Genomic DNA, 18,687 nt, shown 5'->3' on the forward strand with positions numbered 1-18,687 from the left:
ACGTATATCAGGATTGCATTGAAAAAAGTGTTTCTTACAGGCCTTCTACAATCTTTGCAAACAGTAGGATTTGAACATGATATGGACCTGATTGTATATTGAACATGTTTGATAAGTATAAATACGCCTGAATATTTCTAATCTGAAGATTGGCGATGAAAGGGTTCCTTTATAACGGATATTTAGGTGTATGTCGGATCGATAGGTAATTTTTCTATGCAAATATGAGGATGTTTTATCGAAAATAAGTTTTTGAAAAAAAAACAGCAGCATGTTATCTCATTCTATACCAATTATTAATCGTAAGCATAAGTTTGTACTTTTTGTATTTTATTTTGATATTGGCTGGTAAATAATGGACCATAAAGTATATCTGCATAATTGAATGTGAACAATATTAATGACTTACACATATTTAATTTTATTTGAATAGCGAGAAAATATTTATATAGTATAGTATAGTTTTAAGAGGGAAGTATATACGTTGAATAAGGTATGTATTTTTCAAATTTTAAATTGGAGTCCAATATTATACCTAAACTTTTGGCTTCACTTACGTTTTGCAATAAGCAAGGACCCCAAAATGGAACCGTGGGGTACATAGTACATTCACAAAATAATCTATGAAACATTTTATAAATAACCTTTCTTTACATTATCATATCGATATAAGTTATAACCTAAGCTTTTTTCGAGTTAAACAATTTCAATATTAAATAGTTAAACTCAGATAAGTTCAACTTATCACTCCTGTAGGGCGTCCCGAGACGCACACGGTTTTTTTATAGTTGGTTAAATGTTGGGGTTGATGTCTGCCATGAGAAAGAAGCAAATACATTTCGATGTTAAGGCTTGTCGGATCATCTTCGTTTGAGGTACTCCAGCTTTCCTACATAGTCCCCAACTCTTTTCCTATTGAACAACAATGATGTGTTAGAAAAGACCGATCCACATTCAATATTTCCTGATTTACTCGGCCGTTACTTAATGAAGATCCGTAGTAATTTCACAAGATCAATTCGTTTTCGATGTAATTTGTGAAACCACATTCAATAGCTTACGTCAACGACGACAGCACACTTGAAGCCTCTTTTCATTTGAATGAAGATATAGAAAAAAATGGTTTGAAGTTACATAAACAAAGTAAAACCAGGCAGCAGATTCTCTTGAGAACTTGAATGTAGCGGAACCGGGTATATATCCACTTGACCTGATATGTGCCAGGCACATATCAGGTCAAGTGTCACATATACAATGCATTCCAGTTGAAAAGAGTTACCCTGTATTAGTCAGTTCATATTGAGAGAAACGTGAAACACGTCCAGTTTGGTTTGCAAGAGAACATATTTCAACCCCTTGTCAGCCACAACAATCAACTCTGACGTCAAAACGTTCAAATGAAAATAATAGTCGCCCGACATCTTCTTTGAAAGGTATTTCTTTCTAACCCAGTAGCATGTTTTATATAACGAAAAAAAGCAATGTCAGAAAAATTGCAATAATTAATATTCAATTCCAAACTAGAAGGTCAATCTGAACATACAATTTTACGATTTGAAATGTTCAGGCTGAGCGCTGGTGAAAATAACAGATAGTGACAGAATTTGTTCAATGTATAATAAATACACAAAAATCCTTAGATTTGGTATATTTGGGGTATCATATTTGAAAATTGAATCTAACTTATGAGAGGTTATCGATTCCTGATACCACTAGGTGTTTTGTATTGACATTCTGTATTTTTTTTCTAATTAAAAAGTAGCTACTGTGAAACATATTACTAGGCTCTACCTTTTTGTTTCGGAATAAATAAATAAATTAAAACTCATGGTGGAGATTTCTTGTTTAAGTACAGAATACTGTCCCAAATTCCATTACCTATTGTTGAAGTTATTGATGTAAATGTCCAAATCATTTCAAAAAAGTGGCTGTCAGTCATTTTATCCCTATTTAAATTCGAATTATTATTTCGTTTATTATCGTTTGCTTTATAAAAATGGTTTATAAATTTCAGAACCGAATTGAAATAGTGATCGGTTTACCTATGTTCTCAATAAAAATTAATATTATTATTACTTGGTACAATGCGTCAATTCGATAACTACATAATCCCACTCTTCTTCATAGTAATGCGTCTTTTACTGCATTTTCTAAGCATTAAAATGATATATTTCTTGCTAAGTTTGTACATTTATATACAGAAAAGTTTTCGAAATCCATTATATTTTCATGAGGGGTTAGTTATTTTATTACATCTCCATCTATATATACTGAATTTCAGGAAAGTAAAAATATCCATATATATATATATATATATATATATATATATATATATATATATATATATATATATATATACATATATATTTCTACATATATATTTCTACGCCGGTGGGGATAATAATAGGTTTCCCTTCCATGTTTCAATCTGTATGACTTCCAATACACCACGTGAGATTCCAAGGGTTCATATTACAAATCGAATTGATTTCACCGCAGTGATTACACTGAAAATCAAACCAAAAAAGGGAAAACGTATAAACCGGAATGGCCAATTAACGGCGTTAAATTATTAAATGTAGTATTAACATACCACATCCTGTATACCGAGCACAGCCCTCTTTGAATCAAAGCTAATTACTATACGCAACAAGTGAACAGGTTTGATTTCCCATTTCTTCCTGCATTTTAATTATGTTGATGATGGCCCCCGGCGATACGGGGTTTTGACAAAAAGTTCGAGTGACCTTATTGATTTTAGGCATCCATATTTTTCATTTGTTTCGTTTTTGTTTAATGTTAGATATTAAGACTTCATTTATCTGAATTATGAGAGAAAATAAATGAATAAATAATTAAAATACAATGATCTTTAATTGTATCTCTTTGTGACAGTCATCAGTCTTTTATGACTTCCAAAATATTATTGCGAATGCCCAAAACTTCAGATCATTATGCGAAAAACCATTAATTTTATTGCATTTACGGTCGCTGATCCATGAATATAGAAAATCATATTTCGAAATGATAACTTCTTATAGGACGATAAACCGTTTCGTTACCTAACGCGTAACGGCGCCAGTTTGTCTGGCTTCCTTTTCTCTCACGCATACGTCAGTGGAAGGCAGGATCCTCCTCTCTCCCTAGGCAGACGCTCAGTGTTTAGTGTGCGTCAGACATATACAGTTAACATTATTTTGAAAATCTAACCAGTAAGCACGTAATATTGTTTTAGTATGTGGAACGTGGCTTGAAAATGATGATACTAATTTTGTGAATGCACATTATTAGCATCATGGTTTAATCCTACAAAAGTAACAATTGACTCAAAGTAGCTATAATAATCACACAAAATAATCGATAAAATATTTCAATTATGAATAACCTTTCCTTACATTATCATGTTAATAATACATGAAATTTAAGTAATAAATAACCTAAGCTTTTCTCAAATTGAACAATTTCAATATTAAATAGTTCAACTAAGATTAGTTTAAGTTATATGTTATCTTAATTGGGCTTTCGAAAGATGAGATTTTTATTGCGAAGCAAATCAGAATTTTCTTGATCTTTTTGGTAAGATTTCACCTCCTACGAAGTGAAAAAATTAATATTGATGTGGAAAACTTCAAATACAAGTATAAGAAAGGCAAATTTTCTAGTTTACCTTCATAAATTACTGTCTCAATTCTAGACCTTTTTCTCTAAAAAATTGCTCTTCATGAATAACCTTTTGTATTTCGATAGTTTGTCTATCGAAAAAAAAAAATTAAAAGTTTAAATGCACCAGTTATCTGTCCATTCATCTGTGCATTGAGTACAGCTGACAGCGAGTAGCGCACGCATGTTTTTGTTATTTTTTGTTAACAGGAATATCAAAAATTAATTAATTGATTAATTTTCTAATGATTGTGGAATTTATATTCAAACATTTATTATATTATTGATATTTATGAATATTATTGAAGTTTTATCCAAACACCAAAGCGTTATTTCAACACCCCGACACGTATTTCGATCACCTAGTGATCATCTTCAAGATACATTTCATTCTTCCTCTTGAAGATGATCACTTGGTGATCGAAACACGTGTCGAGGTGTTGAAATAACGGTTTGGTGTTAGGATAAAACTACCTAGTAATATTAATTATAACACCAAAGGTACCAAACAGATCACAAATTGACATTTTGAATTGAATAATTTAAAATCTTTAGTAATAATAACTAGCTAAAATTCTTGACTTCACTAGTATATTAAAGCCACATTAAATTTTTTCATGTATATTTTAATTACATATTTTTCATAAATATATCAGTACCCAACAATCATCACTGGGATCACAAAATTATATTATTGATGTTTCACATCTTCCACCTGTACCGTGACGGTTTGCATTCATCAGAAGATTTCAAAATGTGTTCTGATATAATTTTGATCTTGTTAATTATCTATTTCTGATGTAGTCTCGATGTTCATTCCTGCGCATTTTGATCTTGAAGTTTCACCAAATTACTTTGGGGTATATTATGAATACAATTTGTTGTTTTTTCTTCCGTGTTGTATGAATAGTGTATTTTTTGTAAGTATGATTTAGGTATAACACTAGGTCTGAAAGATGTTTATTGAAACGGTAAATGTTGAGTTGCACTTTTTTGGGCTGGTATTGCTATTTGTAAGATCATCTGCTTATTATATAACTGTTTATTTTCTGTTGTATTTATTGTCTTATCTACAACTAGAACTTGATGTATATTTTTTTTAGATTTCATCATTGATATTTCTTCATTAAAATTAAATGCAATTTCGCAAATCTTTTTCAATCTATTATAAAGACGTACATTTTAATTCACTCGCATGATGCTTTGATATGCTCTCCATTGCATATCAAAGCGTCTATTAATATGTGTTTTCTTTCCATATCATATCTGATGATTTTTTAACATTTTGTTGAATCTCCTTTGCGAAGTCTATTTTTTCAGTTTTTGTTTATTTAGAATAAATAAAAAAAGAGTTCAGATCATCCACAATTGTGGATCAGATCAGATCATCCACAATTGTGGAGCGTTGTAGTGAATTTCAACAGAAGAATTTTCAAAATATTTTTTATGAATGATACTCTAGAGTCTGAGTGGACAGGAAAACTGAAATTGAAAATAGGTTTTCTCTATACATCACACATTGTTCAGTGTTTTATAGTTGGATCAATTTTCTCCAACCTTGAACTTACAAGTTGAAGAATAGTATCAACAGGTTTGTGAGTAAAATGACTTTCAATACCGAAGTTTACATAATACGTCGTGTTAGATTTTTTTATTTATTTATGAAATGGTAATATTTTTCGGAAAAATGGTACCATCTCCTGAAATCGGTTTAAAAATCTCTAAAAGGTGTCATGCTAGTTTTCGTCAAGGTAATCCAATTGAACTCAAACAGGGATATCATTGGGAATTTATGTATTTTTGATAAAACATAAAAATAAAGTGGTAAAAAACATAAAAAGTTTCAATGGGGAATGTTCCTCCTGACGAAAATCAAGCAGTTTTCATAAAAGAGCTCTAAAACAACTCATTTTAAACTTATCATTTCAACCTTTTTCTTTAAAAAATTATTTAAATACTTAAGAAAAGGAATGAAATAATGCATTCAAAATTTAAAGGGATTCGTTTCTATTTCACCATTTGGCAACATCGGTTATAGCTAATAAAGGACAATGAGTCTGTTACCTGTATGAGACAAACAAAGATGACATATTTCAGAGGCGTGCTGTTCTGTTTACTTATGTTCCGAGTTCCGAAACATTCTGTGACATATGACATTTTGTGCACCTAACCTATCTTCCTCTATATAAATAAATAACAAAACAACTGTTGCTTATGTGACTTGTGGAGGTGGTATTGAACTGTAATTTATATTTTGCCCTAATTGTTGATTTATAAAGAAATTTTCCTTTTTTGAAGTAGAATATCTAGTTACCTATAAATTATTTCAAGTTGATATAGGCGGTGTTGTCAATATGTGAATTGGAAAAAAATCCCTTTGAAAATTAAAACCCAACATTTGAAACATCAATTTGAATAATTTTCGAAGTGAATTTGAAAAACTCATGAATTAAACTCAAACTTATTTTGTTCAAATTTGCATTTGCTGTAATAACCCAAATTGAGGAACATTCCCCATTCTCTTTTCTTCATTATGCTTTCCTACCACCTAGTAACGGCTACATCCATCAATTTATCATAAAAATGTCGGGGATTATTACTAATAATGAATTAGCTGAATGCGTTCGGTGTAAATATTTTGTTCAACTGATTATCGTTCAGTTTTTCATATATGTTTTTGTTATGGTATTTGTTTTGTATGTTTTCTTCGAAATCAAGTGAGATAATTTGGAAAGTATAAATTCATCACGAAAATAGGACAACTTCTAGTGGTATTGATAACAGCAAAATAGAGATCTAGTAACACATTCTCAATATAAAACGCTGATAACAAAATGATAGAATTATGTGTGTTGAAAATTAAGATAGATTCTCAAAAGAGAATTATGAAGCAGTTTTCTTTCTATTTCTTCCGGTATCTAGTGAAAAAAAATTGTCAGACTGAATTTTATTGTGTTTTCCTTTGATACATGACTAACGCTCAGGTGTATGGAAATATGTTGAACAAAAACAGAGTGAAACATACGATGAAGGTAATGACTGTCGTCAGCTATGAAATTTTTGCGATAAACATTCGAGCAACGTTATTATGACAAATCTTTGGACTATTTAACTTACAAATTGTGAGCCCAAACTAACCAGAGTGGTTGCAACAGCGTCTATAGAAACATACAAATTGGAAAATTTGAAAGTTTTGCAGAGTGAAATCTGCAGCATTCCTTAGGTACCTCAAGCAATATTGAAGGCATATATTTTTTTCCATTGAGTACCCGAAAAAATTGATAATAAATTGATTGATGTAGCCGCTACATGAGAAAAGATCATCATGAAAAGTGAGAAATGAAACTTTCTATGTTTTTACCACTTTTATTTGTAACTATCGTTACTACAGTTTCACTCTTTATGAACATTTACAAACTAATACAATAATACAATTGTATTAGTTTGAAAATGTCCATATAGGACGAAACTGCAGTAACGATGGTAACAAAACGATAATTCACACTAATTCATTTATTTTTAGCAATCATGCTTTTGAAACATTACAAAATAAATCCAAAATAAATCTCATTTGGACACAGAATTCACAAATTTCCTTTGACCAAGTAAATCATGCAGTGCTTTTGGTAAAAATTTGTAAATATGGTTTGGCGAAGAATTTTCTTGAATCAAATAAAATTTTTTTGAACTTTAGCATTCTGCTGTAGTTCAAAAGTTACGAGCTTCATGACAGATTTTCAAAATGAAGACGAACCTCTTTAAATTTGTATTATATTTATATATTTATTTGTACTTGTATTATTTTTGTATTATTATGTATTTCAATGTTTCTCAAAAGGTAATGAAACAAGTGAAGTTTTTCACTAGTTCTGTTCTCCATACCGGTATATTTTCGAAGTCGTTCGTTTTATATTGAAGATGTGCAATAAAAATATTCCAACTGGGGTGCCAGCCGCGAGGAAAAAAGGCGCGTCCATAAAACAAAATTATCTTTTTATCACTGTTTCTCCATGCGGTGGGTGAATTTATATTTAGTATCAGCATTGCACCCGTGCGGAGCCAGGTGGGTCGTAAGTCCTGTATAAAAAAGACTCGAATGTCCATAATCGTATTTCCAATTGTTTAAAAGTTACATACCCGTTTGTAACATAACAAATCACGAAGCTGCTGTCGTGTTACATTAAAAAGTATTAAAAACAATGGAAAAAAATATTTTCCATTTGTTGCATATAGGTAGTTGTTTCGCAATTACATTCACTTTCAGAAAAAAATTATAAGAATGATCATAAATTGTTCATAACGATTTTTTTAGTAATAAACAATTGAATTATGGATAAAAAAAATTTTCAATTGTGAAACTCAAATAATGATTTTTCAGAAGAAAAATTGTGTCCTGAATAATTATGAAAAGTATGTAAATGAAAAAAAAATTCAAGAATTTTTTTCAAATAAATTTTTTTACTATTATTTGTTCATAAACAATTTGTTGGCAAATGACGTAAAAAAATTACAACCGCAATTGATTACTGTCATTTGTAAATAAAAAAACCTTAAAATCAAAACTTTGAAAAACAATTTACCCCCATTTCTTTGATGAAAATTTTCAGTTGAAAGTATTATAATAAACAAAATAAAAAACATTTGTGAAGTTTCATTCCATAATCTTCTTGAGTATGCATATCAGAAGAGCTCCAAGAGACGAAACTTCTTTACGTTCATTATTCAAACAATTATTCAACTATTTATCAGAGCAGAGATCCGATAATAGTTCATTAATTAACAAAATCATACCTTCGTGAAACATGAGGATACAATTTTTTCTCAACGTTTTCAAATGTTTTCAATGAGTCACGATTTTTTCAAATTTTTAAACAAAAATTTAATGTTGTGAAAAATATTTTTGGAGAAATGTTATTTTCAGCGGCGTCTCTTCTTCAAGAGTCTGTGTGTTTTATTCCATAAATATTTATAGTTTTAATGTTATTAACAAGAAACTGGAATACCTCATTTTCCTCGATTATTTTGTTTATAACAATCGTCATTTCCTACCCACTGTGAAATCCTTCGAAAACAATTTTCTAGGGCTGATTTCGACTCGAATGAGCCATTGCTAATATTTTTAGAACCTTTACGTCTATTTTCATGTTTTTCAACATATTGCCTAGTCTATATCATCTCGTCACTTACGTGTGTCCACTAATAATCCGAACACTAGCAGCAATAAAAATGTTAATTACAAATGTCTAATGGACATTTTTCAAAATAAAATAATAATTATTGAATGAGGCCAAACATTAATTATTCACTTTCCGTTTGGGGTAATAATCGCTGTGCTAATGGTTTTACGACATGCTGGTATAACTAACTCCAGTTCAAGGTCTTGACTTTCCATCTAGGGGTGTGCAATAAATTTGAAAGAGAGGCGTTTGGATTCAACATAGGAAGATTCCTAACTGTTAGATATTGTTTCAATATGAAAGTTACTGAGTGATATTGTTGAAAATATTATTTGAATAATAATGATAAATAATGCTCATTTGAATAAGTATGAATGTTGAAAATAGTTCAACAAATACAACAACAAATAAACAGAAGATTCACATAATCAGTTCAAACTGCTTCTTCGTGATATGGTGGCAGATATGTCACTATATCACAGTCGCTCGGGTCAATTTTCACGCAATCAGGAAGCAGACGAGTACAAATAAAAATAGCGACTCATGTTTCTTACTATACTCGTTTGGAATTAAAAATGTTGCTGAACTTATCAAGTGTCCAAGTGATAGTCCAATTAGGCACACAATTTTTTCATTTTCTATATTTTCCAATGTGCTGAAACCGGCGAATTATGAACATATACAGTGTGTCCCGCTTTTCATGAATCAGCCCCCATATCTTTGCTGTTTGGAATACAATCCCGAACACATTTGGAAAGTTGGTGTATATGCAAAAATCCTTCAAATTGATCACTGTACGACTTTATTCTCGTAGATATACTCGTACGACCACGATTAAATTCACCATACCATCGATAAACACTGAGCCTTGATGGAGCTTTATCGCCAAAAATTGAATTAAGTTCAAATCATTGTTGCTGAGTTAATCCATGTCGAAAGTTCTAAAAAATAGTCGCACGAAAATGTTAACGATTTCATTCCATTTTTGGGCAGAGATGAATCTGTTGAGTTACTGTAAACACACACAACACAATAGCGCGCGTATGTCAAAACATTCTGAGTACCTACATATAAGCTCAAAAATGTCCAACTTCACGATAGAGCTGCCAAATTTTAACACTAGGCTTGCCTAATCCCGAAACATAAAAGGCAACCTCGTAGTTCACTTCAAGACGAATTTCGTGAACGTCGTCCAAAATTCGTTGCTGTTCCAAAAACTATTGATGCTGTGCGCTAACTGATATTGCAAGATCGTCATGTGACCTATCGCGAGATTGAGACAACCTTAGGCATTATTGGGACCGGTTTACATTCAATATTGCCTAAACATTGTGAAGATCGGTCGAAAGGAATGCTCAAAAAATACGATCGCGGTGCTTCGAAACACGTATATGCCATCGTGACAGGTGATGAATCGTGGATTTACGCGTATGAGCTCGAAAGTAAACAACAGTCGACTGTATGAGTGTTTCAAGATGAACCAAATCCAACAAAAGTTGTTCGCGCACAAAGCACTTCCAAGCAAATGGTCGCCTGTTTTTTTGGAAAAACTGGACATGTCGCAACCGTGCCACTAGAACAGTCAGAACAGTCAATTCTGAGTGGTACACAACCATTTGTTTGCCAGTTGTCTTCCAAGAAATTAGGAAAACCAACCGCCGAAGACGGATCACTCTTCACCTCGACAATGCGAGCTCTCACACATCGGCTCAAATAACTGCATTTTTGAGCACCCAAAACATCGATTTGATGAGTCATTCACCGTATAGTCCTGACTTGGCACCGAATGACTTCTTTTTATTCCCGCACGTGAAAAACAAACTGAGAGGTCAATGTTTTTCGACACCTGAAGAAGCGGTTGCTGCATTCAAAATGCATGTTTTGGAGATACCTCAATCAGAGTAGCAAAAGTGCTTCGACAATTGGTTCAAACGCAAGCAAAAGTATATAGATCTACATGGGGAATATGTTGAAAAACAATAAAGTGATTTTCGATGATTAATATTTGTTTTTGTTCTCTAATCCCGAAATATAAAAGGCAACCCTCGTACAAAATAATCTTGAAAGATCCCGAATCCTTGTCTTCATACTATGTGTATATTCCTGACAGTTCATATATGAAAGGTTCATAAAAGAAAAAATGACAATACAGAAAATAGCAGTCAGTAACGGTTTCTCGAGGGGTAATGTTGATGATATTAGAGGAAAGAAAATATTTAGGTTAAGAATGAACGAAATCTCGACTTTTAGAACCGACGAAAACCAAGATCAACATATCTCAGTTCCATACCACCAATACAGGAAGAACTACCCAACTAGCAATTTTTAATTTTATAATGGTTGTGAAAACGTTTCGGAGAAACAAATTATAAAACTGTATTTTTCCCAGAAATGTTTTCCAAGTGTTTATAAAACAGCTATAAATAGGAAATTGGCACCATTTTATAAAACATTATAGTCTTTAATAATATTTTGTAATATAATTTTATAACAGTGTTTTAGTAATTCCAAGTAAGCGTTATAAGATATAATGCAGCCTAAAGCGATAAGAATAAAATAAAAAAGTGTTTAAAATGCTTTCTTCAAGGCGCAAGAAGTAATTTTGTATTGGACACTAGGAAAATATAACAGATATGTCACCAACTAAAAACTAACAAATAGAAAAGTTGGGGCCATTTTAATAATTTCGCTTTTATACGTATAAAATCGATAAGGACATTTTTTGTGCTTCAAAGATTGATATTTTAACTGCGAATGAATTTTGATTGATACAAAAATTCACTCTGTTGCAGATTAACTCAGTTTGTTCTAAATAATATAATCTTATAATATCTATATACTTTTCATCTGTAAAGATTACTAAATGTGCAGTATTTCATATTTTCAACTCATCTAATGTCAGTATTCTGAATTGCTATCATTTTAAAATGGCGTCATTCTATATCAATAACAAGAGTTTTAATGTATTTTAGCTTCTATGTTACCCCTATAAAACTGTTAAGAAACAGTTCTTGGAGTGATGGTATATTGCGGCATAGTCAAACTACTTTTGAAGCTATAGATTTCTATAAAAATGAAGACTCGATTTCTCACATATTGTTTGGATAAATATTATCTGTCAGCATGTTTTGGCTAAGGAGCTTCTTCCATCGATTATAAAGGCTGAATTTCGAAGTAGTTGGTGGTGCTCCACTTCGACGGATTTTAATCATTCATTATCCTGTTTTATCAAGAACAAAATCGAAGCACTAGGTCTTCGTCTAAAACGGATCACTTTTCTTAATGTTGTTCCAATGACCAATATTACAGGACTTTAGTAGGTATATACTTATTGGGACGCTAGTCAAACAAAACTTGACAAATCATACTTCATTACAGGATCTCTAAAATCAGTGTCAGCTGCTGGTTCTTCTTAAGTGATGCATTTTATTCTTGGCGACAGCAAATATATATTAGTGGAAGCAATTTGATTTTATAACAGTTACTTTGTTATTTTGGAATTGTAGTAAATATACTATACTATGAAATAGTTGGGAAATTATCGTTGAAGTGATAATATGGTAATGAAAACAAAATTGTGTTTGTAAGCATGCCAATAAAATAATTTCATTAAAGCAGTTATAAAGTAACAGTTTTAAAATAAGCAGAAGCAGTTATAAAATAATTTCGAAATAGTTTTATAAAGAGCATACAAACCTCACAGAAAAGTGCTGTAAAATTTCTAAAAAATAATTTACTTTTATAGGAAAATATGTTTTATAAGTTAGTTGTAAAAACGTTTCTGTGATAATTTCGTATCTATTTTATAACGTATTTATAATTTGATTTCATAAACGTTTCTATGTCAAATTTATAGAACACTTTTATTGTCTACAACTGTATTATGTTCATGGCACCTTTAATATAAACAATTAGCATTTTGGAAGTAATTATAAAATACCAACAAAGTAAAACTGTTGCAGGACCATGAAATTATAAAACAATTTTGCTGGTTGGGTTGGTATGAAGGTGGTATTTGAAACAGGTCATACACTACAGAGCCTTTTAGGAAATCCAAAGGACAAAGACGAGAATTCGGAAATGTCTGGAATTTACGAAATTAAATGTAAGGACTGCGATGCAAAATATTATGGACAGACAAAAAGATCTGATGAAATGAGATATAAGGAACACTCAGCACACCTAAAATATGGAATACCAGAAAAATCATCAGTCACCCATCATGTTTTGCAACAAAACTATTTCATAGACTTTAGTTCATTAAGATATCGAGGTGTTATGATAACCAGGTGATCCTTTCGTTTTAAATTTTTCAATAATTTTACTAACACCGACTTTTTTTCTAGGATATAAGATACATTGTGAACTCTAGGTTAACTGATTAAACTAATTTCGTTTGAATATTGCTGGAGTTTAATCCCAACAACAAAACGTTATTTATTTTAACACCTCGACATGTGTTTCGATCACCAACTGATCATCCTCAAAAGAAAGATTAAACCAGTTTAATCGTAAGCTGTAGTTTATGAAACATAATTTATGTGAATTTTGTTTTTGAATTATCAATTTGAATTGATGAGTGTTACTAGATAAAGACGATTTACTATCTGCATGCCCATTAATGAACGATAAAAGCGTTAAACAATTGAAAAGTGGTCGAATAATTTTCAATGACTGTGATTAGCACAGACGAACAAACATTTTATATTTATGAAAGAAAAGTTATATCTTTTGGCAATTCATTTCTCACATAAATTTCTAATAACCGTGAATTATATTCTAAATTGATTTTTATTATAGATACTATTGAAAAATAATGGATAAATTATTAGTCAACACTCTAAAGAAACCTCAATATACAGATTAATCGGCGGAAGTTACTGAGATAATTTGGGAACATTTCTCGTTAGAAAGAGAGAGAGAGAGAGAATGCCAAAGGATTTCTGCAGAACAATACTTCATAGTTTCTTTCTTGTACAGAGGTTCGAATGATATTTTTAATCATACACACATTGATATTTTTCTTAGTCGAGAAATGGTCCTTATTTACATCTGAATTATCTAATTTGAACGAGAATCATTTAGTTAATGGCACTGACAAGTTCACAAGCTGTAATTGCCTAGGTGAAAAACTGAACTAATTGGTTTATTCACATGATACTAAGTATTTTGATGACGTTGTAGCTATCAAGAGGGGTGTAGACAGTGATGCCGCTCTCTTATCTAAAACGAATAATGAATATACCATGAACACTTGACAATGCGATCCAAAAAATTTGTGGTCAGAATGTGTTATCAGAGAAAAATATTAAAAATTCATGTTTCTATTTTTATCTGGTTATCGAAAAACGTCTATCATAGTTCACTTTGTTGAATGGTTTGGGGGAGTTTCTTTTTCATTCCAACATATGTGACCCTTTCATCATTCGATTTTTTCAGTATAAATTCGACCTCGACACCTCGTTCAAAAGTTTGTTTGTGAATAATTGTTCCAGTAATGATAGTCATCAAATTCGTTATTTCAAATATATTAATACCTTGTTAGGAATCACACGTTAAAAGGTAAGACCTCGTTAGTCCTTAGCTCGCACAAGTTTCTCAACTTCTGAGAGTTGTTCGTATGGGGGCGACAGCTGATTAACGGAAAAACAGATTTTAAACAGATTTTTAAACCTTCCGTAGATATATAAAGGCTAACATTATGATTTATTTTCAGTTTATTGTAATTTCTTGAAAATATCTTTATAGGACGGAACTGCAGTAACATTACTTAGTTACAAATAAAAGTGGGAAAAGGGGAAAACAATATTTCAGTGTTCATTGTCATTTTATGAAACTCTGGGAGGTCTTGAAAATCCAAAAAATAATAAAAATACTATAAATTTATGAATGTAGCCGTTGTTACTACGTGGTGGAAGATCATCATGAAAAATGAGAAATAAAGTATTCTATGTTTCTTACCACGTTTTAAAAGTGGTACAAAACATAGAAAAATAGTTAAGTACTTTTCTTATCATTCCCATATTGATTTCAATTTAAGAGCCACCGGTAGACAGCTGTTTCGACCTGTTGGCCATCGTCAGTACGAGACAGTTGGTCCTCAATTGAAAAAAAAATGTGAATAACCAAGAAAAGTAGGTACTTAATTAAAAAAACTGCGTAAACGCAAGCGAGACATAAGTGGAACAACCTATTGGTGTGACACCCAAGTCAATTAGCCAAGTTTTTATCTCAGTGTTGGTGGTGTGACCAATCAATCGACAGCTGTGGTAGCAGAAATTTGGGAAGCTGTCCTGGAATACCATCGGAAAACGAATCCACATGTTTCTAGAAATGATATGAAATCGAGAAAGGTTAATGCATTCACTTCCACTTATGTCTCGCTTGCGTTTATGCAGTTATTTTTATTAAGTACTTTTCTTGGTTATTCACATTTTGTCGTCAATTGAGGACTGCTGTCCGATACTGACGACGGCCAACAGGCTGAAACAGCTTTCTTATCGATTCATCTGTTAATTTTCATCGAATTATTTTTCAGTAGCTCGACTGCATTAACTTTTCTCATCATCAGAAATTCCACAATATGGACAAGGAAACAGGTTAGATCTCTAAAATCCAACTCAATTTTTCCCTGCAATAATGAACATTATTATCATTCATATCTATCTGCCTACGAACATTTTTGATACCTTCAAAACAAAGTTATTCTTTGAAGGTGTACAGAGTTTATGGTTACTGAAAGCTCAGATCAGAAAAAAACATGGAACTGAAATATAATTATTTTTTACCGATGGAGTTACTAAATTTGAGAATAGGTACCGTATAGGATCTATACATATAGCTAGGCTTCAACAAAATCACAATATTTCGGTGACAGATTTTTCTAAAAAATTTTAATATGGTCCCATGAAGCGAATAAAATAAAAGGAGTATGGAAAAAATGACCTTTGTGAAACAAAAATTCCATGCAACATATCATTAATATTGGGGATCGTTTCCCTCAATTAAAAAAAATATAAATTTAGCCATTTGCAAGGTAAGTTGTGGGAGGTGAATATTTCAAATTTTATTTCGAAATATTCATTTTCTTGATATTTCATAGTATTCTCCTGAAGATTTATGATTTAATCATTTACTTCCAAATGAAGTACTAACTGAATTTTGGAGTAACATATCTTCCTGTCCTATATTTTTTTCATGAAATTGATTTTGATAAAAAAATATCTCTGACTACAAATTTTCATTTATAACTATGTAACATAATTTTGCTCACTCAATAATCCTTGATAATTGTTTCTTTATGTCCCTTCAAATTGGGACTTGAAAGTGTATATTACTTATAGGAATATTATTATGATGTTAATATTTTTTAAATTAAATTTTCGTCTGCCGAATTAATTTCAATATACAGTTGATATTATTGAAGAAAGAGATGAAAGAAAATATTTGAATCATGAACTCAAAATTCATTACTGACCGCAGCCTTTCATCACACACGAAAAACAAAACATTTTAAAGGTAATCGGATATTCGATGATCTTATACTTGACTCGACAAGTTGGGTTATCTCATTCCCACCTACCCCTATACCATTGTATCCGAGCAGCATATACGGGCAGCATTCCTTAAAAAGTGTTACGAAGAGTCAAAAAGTCGTCCTCTTTTTCTGGGGGGTCAACCACCCCACATTAGAATGCACGTGTATCCCCGTTTCGGTGCAATCACCCTGTCGATTCTCGGTCGCGATCGCTGGCAACACACCCAGCGCTGTAAATTTGGGCCGCTGTTCGAGCCCTCGATGCAAGAGCTAAAATCCAGTCGGACAGACACGTTCAAATCACGGCCAAACGTTCGGTACATCCAGTAAGCATCTGATCGTTTGGGCATCCACAACTCCCAAGGTCACCGCGACCGTGTGGTGGTGGTATTCTCAGCCATAGTTGCGCGCGGGGCTAGCGAGTTCCATTTAGTTACTTGAAGGGTGTACACCACTGTCAGTTGTTTGTAGTCATCCCGCACCCTTTTGGACTCTCGCTCTGGCTACTTCAACAGTGACCTGTCAACTTCGGTGGTGTGTTCTACATGTGCTTCGAGTAAACAATTGTGAGACGTCAGGCACACAGCTTGTTTGCTAAATTACAAGGACGATCTATTGCGTAAGTGTTTTAGAATATAAGCGATTCGCGCACACCCTCATCCACGCGCATGACATAAGCCACCAGATTAGAATTTAAAATAATACCCACTCCGATTCTTATTTTATTCGCCACATGGGACTATATTTAACACACCTACTTTTGAATTTAAATTACGTCGACGGAATTCTTTCCTTACAATAAAACCGTATCTCAGCTGCTTTTTCTTGGACCCCAATTAGATTTCGATTTGAATGGATTTCTCCACAGAAAACACTGCTCGCGACTCTCTAGATAATTTGATCTAACCACAAACCGTGTGAAATAATTTGTACAGGAAGGTATGTATAACGGTGCCTTTATTATGTCCGCGGGTATCACAAGGGAAAAACGCGATTGTTGCGCTAAAAACATTCAAAGACTTCGCGGTTCTTTGTACCCCGAGCTACCCCGATAATTTCCGAACCCAACAGAGACAGAATATTTGCTGACATGGCGTCTTGAAGTGTTGTGGTGTTTTAGTTATCCTGTTTGGGGATTTAACCCTTTTGTTTCTATGGTGACACTTAGAAAAGGTAATGCACGAGTGAATTACTTTGGCTTTTGTTTACCTTTTTCTTAAATTCAGGGTCGAACTGGCGTGTCATAAGTCATAAACGTTCGATTTTATTCAGACTAGGGTCGTCGACTCGTTTTACCCTGGCATTCCGAATCAATATATTTCTCTAAATCAATACGAAAACCCTCATCGAGTACCCGCAGCATGAACTAATTCACCCACATTTTCTACTTATCATCACTTGCATGTCTATTTAACTCTGGTTATATTTAAATTTGTTAATTTAAGCAGAGGGTTGCGTAAACTGACTTTCGTATTTCGTGCCATAGTAGGCGGGGTGTCGCTTGCTCGAAAAGTGTATTTTAAATATGGCGTAGGGCTGTGCCATTCGCGCGACGGGGGTTGCCAACTACAATGGAATTATTTTTATTAGCAGGTAATTGGATATTTGAACTACTGAACGCGCTGCTAAAATGTTTATGTTTGATGTAAGAGACTTCTTTTGCGGGAGGGGAGGGAGATGTGATGTAATACGAGTTCAAGACCGATTCCGCTTCTCTATCTGGACACCTGTGTGAATCATATTAATCATGCAGGCCTTGATTTTTAGGCGCCCTATTCAAATATTTCAACTCGCTAAATAACTTTTTTTTTCATTTGTATATTTATACCTATTTAGAGAAGAGTACAGTGTTGAATCCCTTCCTTAGTACTGAACTGAAGGTTATGAAATACAATCATCTACAATTAAGTTTTTGTGGTAGTATCTATAGGGTGATTCACTTATAATGAATATCTCCTTTCATTTGGATTTAATGAGATAGTTTGTGGTTGGTTTTACGATAACTTACTTTCCTTATAGTAATAATACATATATGTTCAAAAAGAAGTGCATACACGTGTAATTAAAAAAAAATGGGAACAAAAATGAAAAATATTTCGACAAACAAAGACTGTCGGGTTGAGTTGAAAAAATTAATGGAGGTATCTACCTAATAATTACAACACAAATAACCAACATCTTGGATAAAATACTAATTCTAATTATCTGCATTCCTACCTATTAGGAAGAAAATGCTTTCATAACAAATGGTGTGTAAAGGAATGTATGAAAGACTTGGAGAACTTTAATTTGAAACGTTCAGATGTAAACTAA

The 18,687-nt window shown here is 32.3% G+C and overlaps 1 protein-coding gene across 4 annotated transcripts in view; it reads left to right on the forward strand.

Moving 5' to 3' along the window:
- Window positions 1-16,694: 16,694 nt before the first annotated feature.
- Window positions 16,695-18,687, forward strand: part of Ttk (tramtrack) — a 42,525-nt gene continuing 40,532 nt past the window's right edge. The window contains exon 1 of one of the 4 annotated variants that reach the window (XM_023165339.2): window positions 16,695-16,993. The gene's annotated coding sequence lies outside the window, so the exon portion shown is untranslated. Of the gene's footprint in view, window positions 16,994-17,374; window positions 17,548-18,687 lie in introns of those variants that run through there. The other 3 variants (XM_023165341.2, XM_074184379.1, XM_023165340.2) reach the window with 3 other exon arrangements.

Source organism: Leptinotarsa decemlineata, unplaced genomic scaffold (assembly GCF_025532065.1).
Source record: "Leptinotarsa decemlineata unplaced genomic scaffold, Ldec_3_MD MMD2_tig00026354_RagTag_RagTag, whole genome shotgun sequence".
NCBI classification, from domain to species: Eukaryota; Metazoa; Arthropoda; class Insecta; order Coleoptera; family Chrysomelidae; genus Leptinotarsa; species Leptinotarsa decemlineata.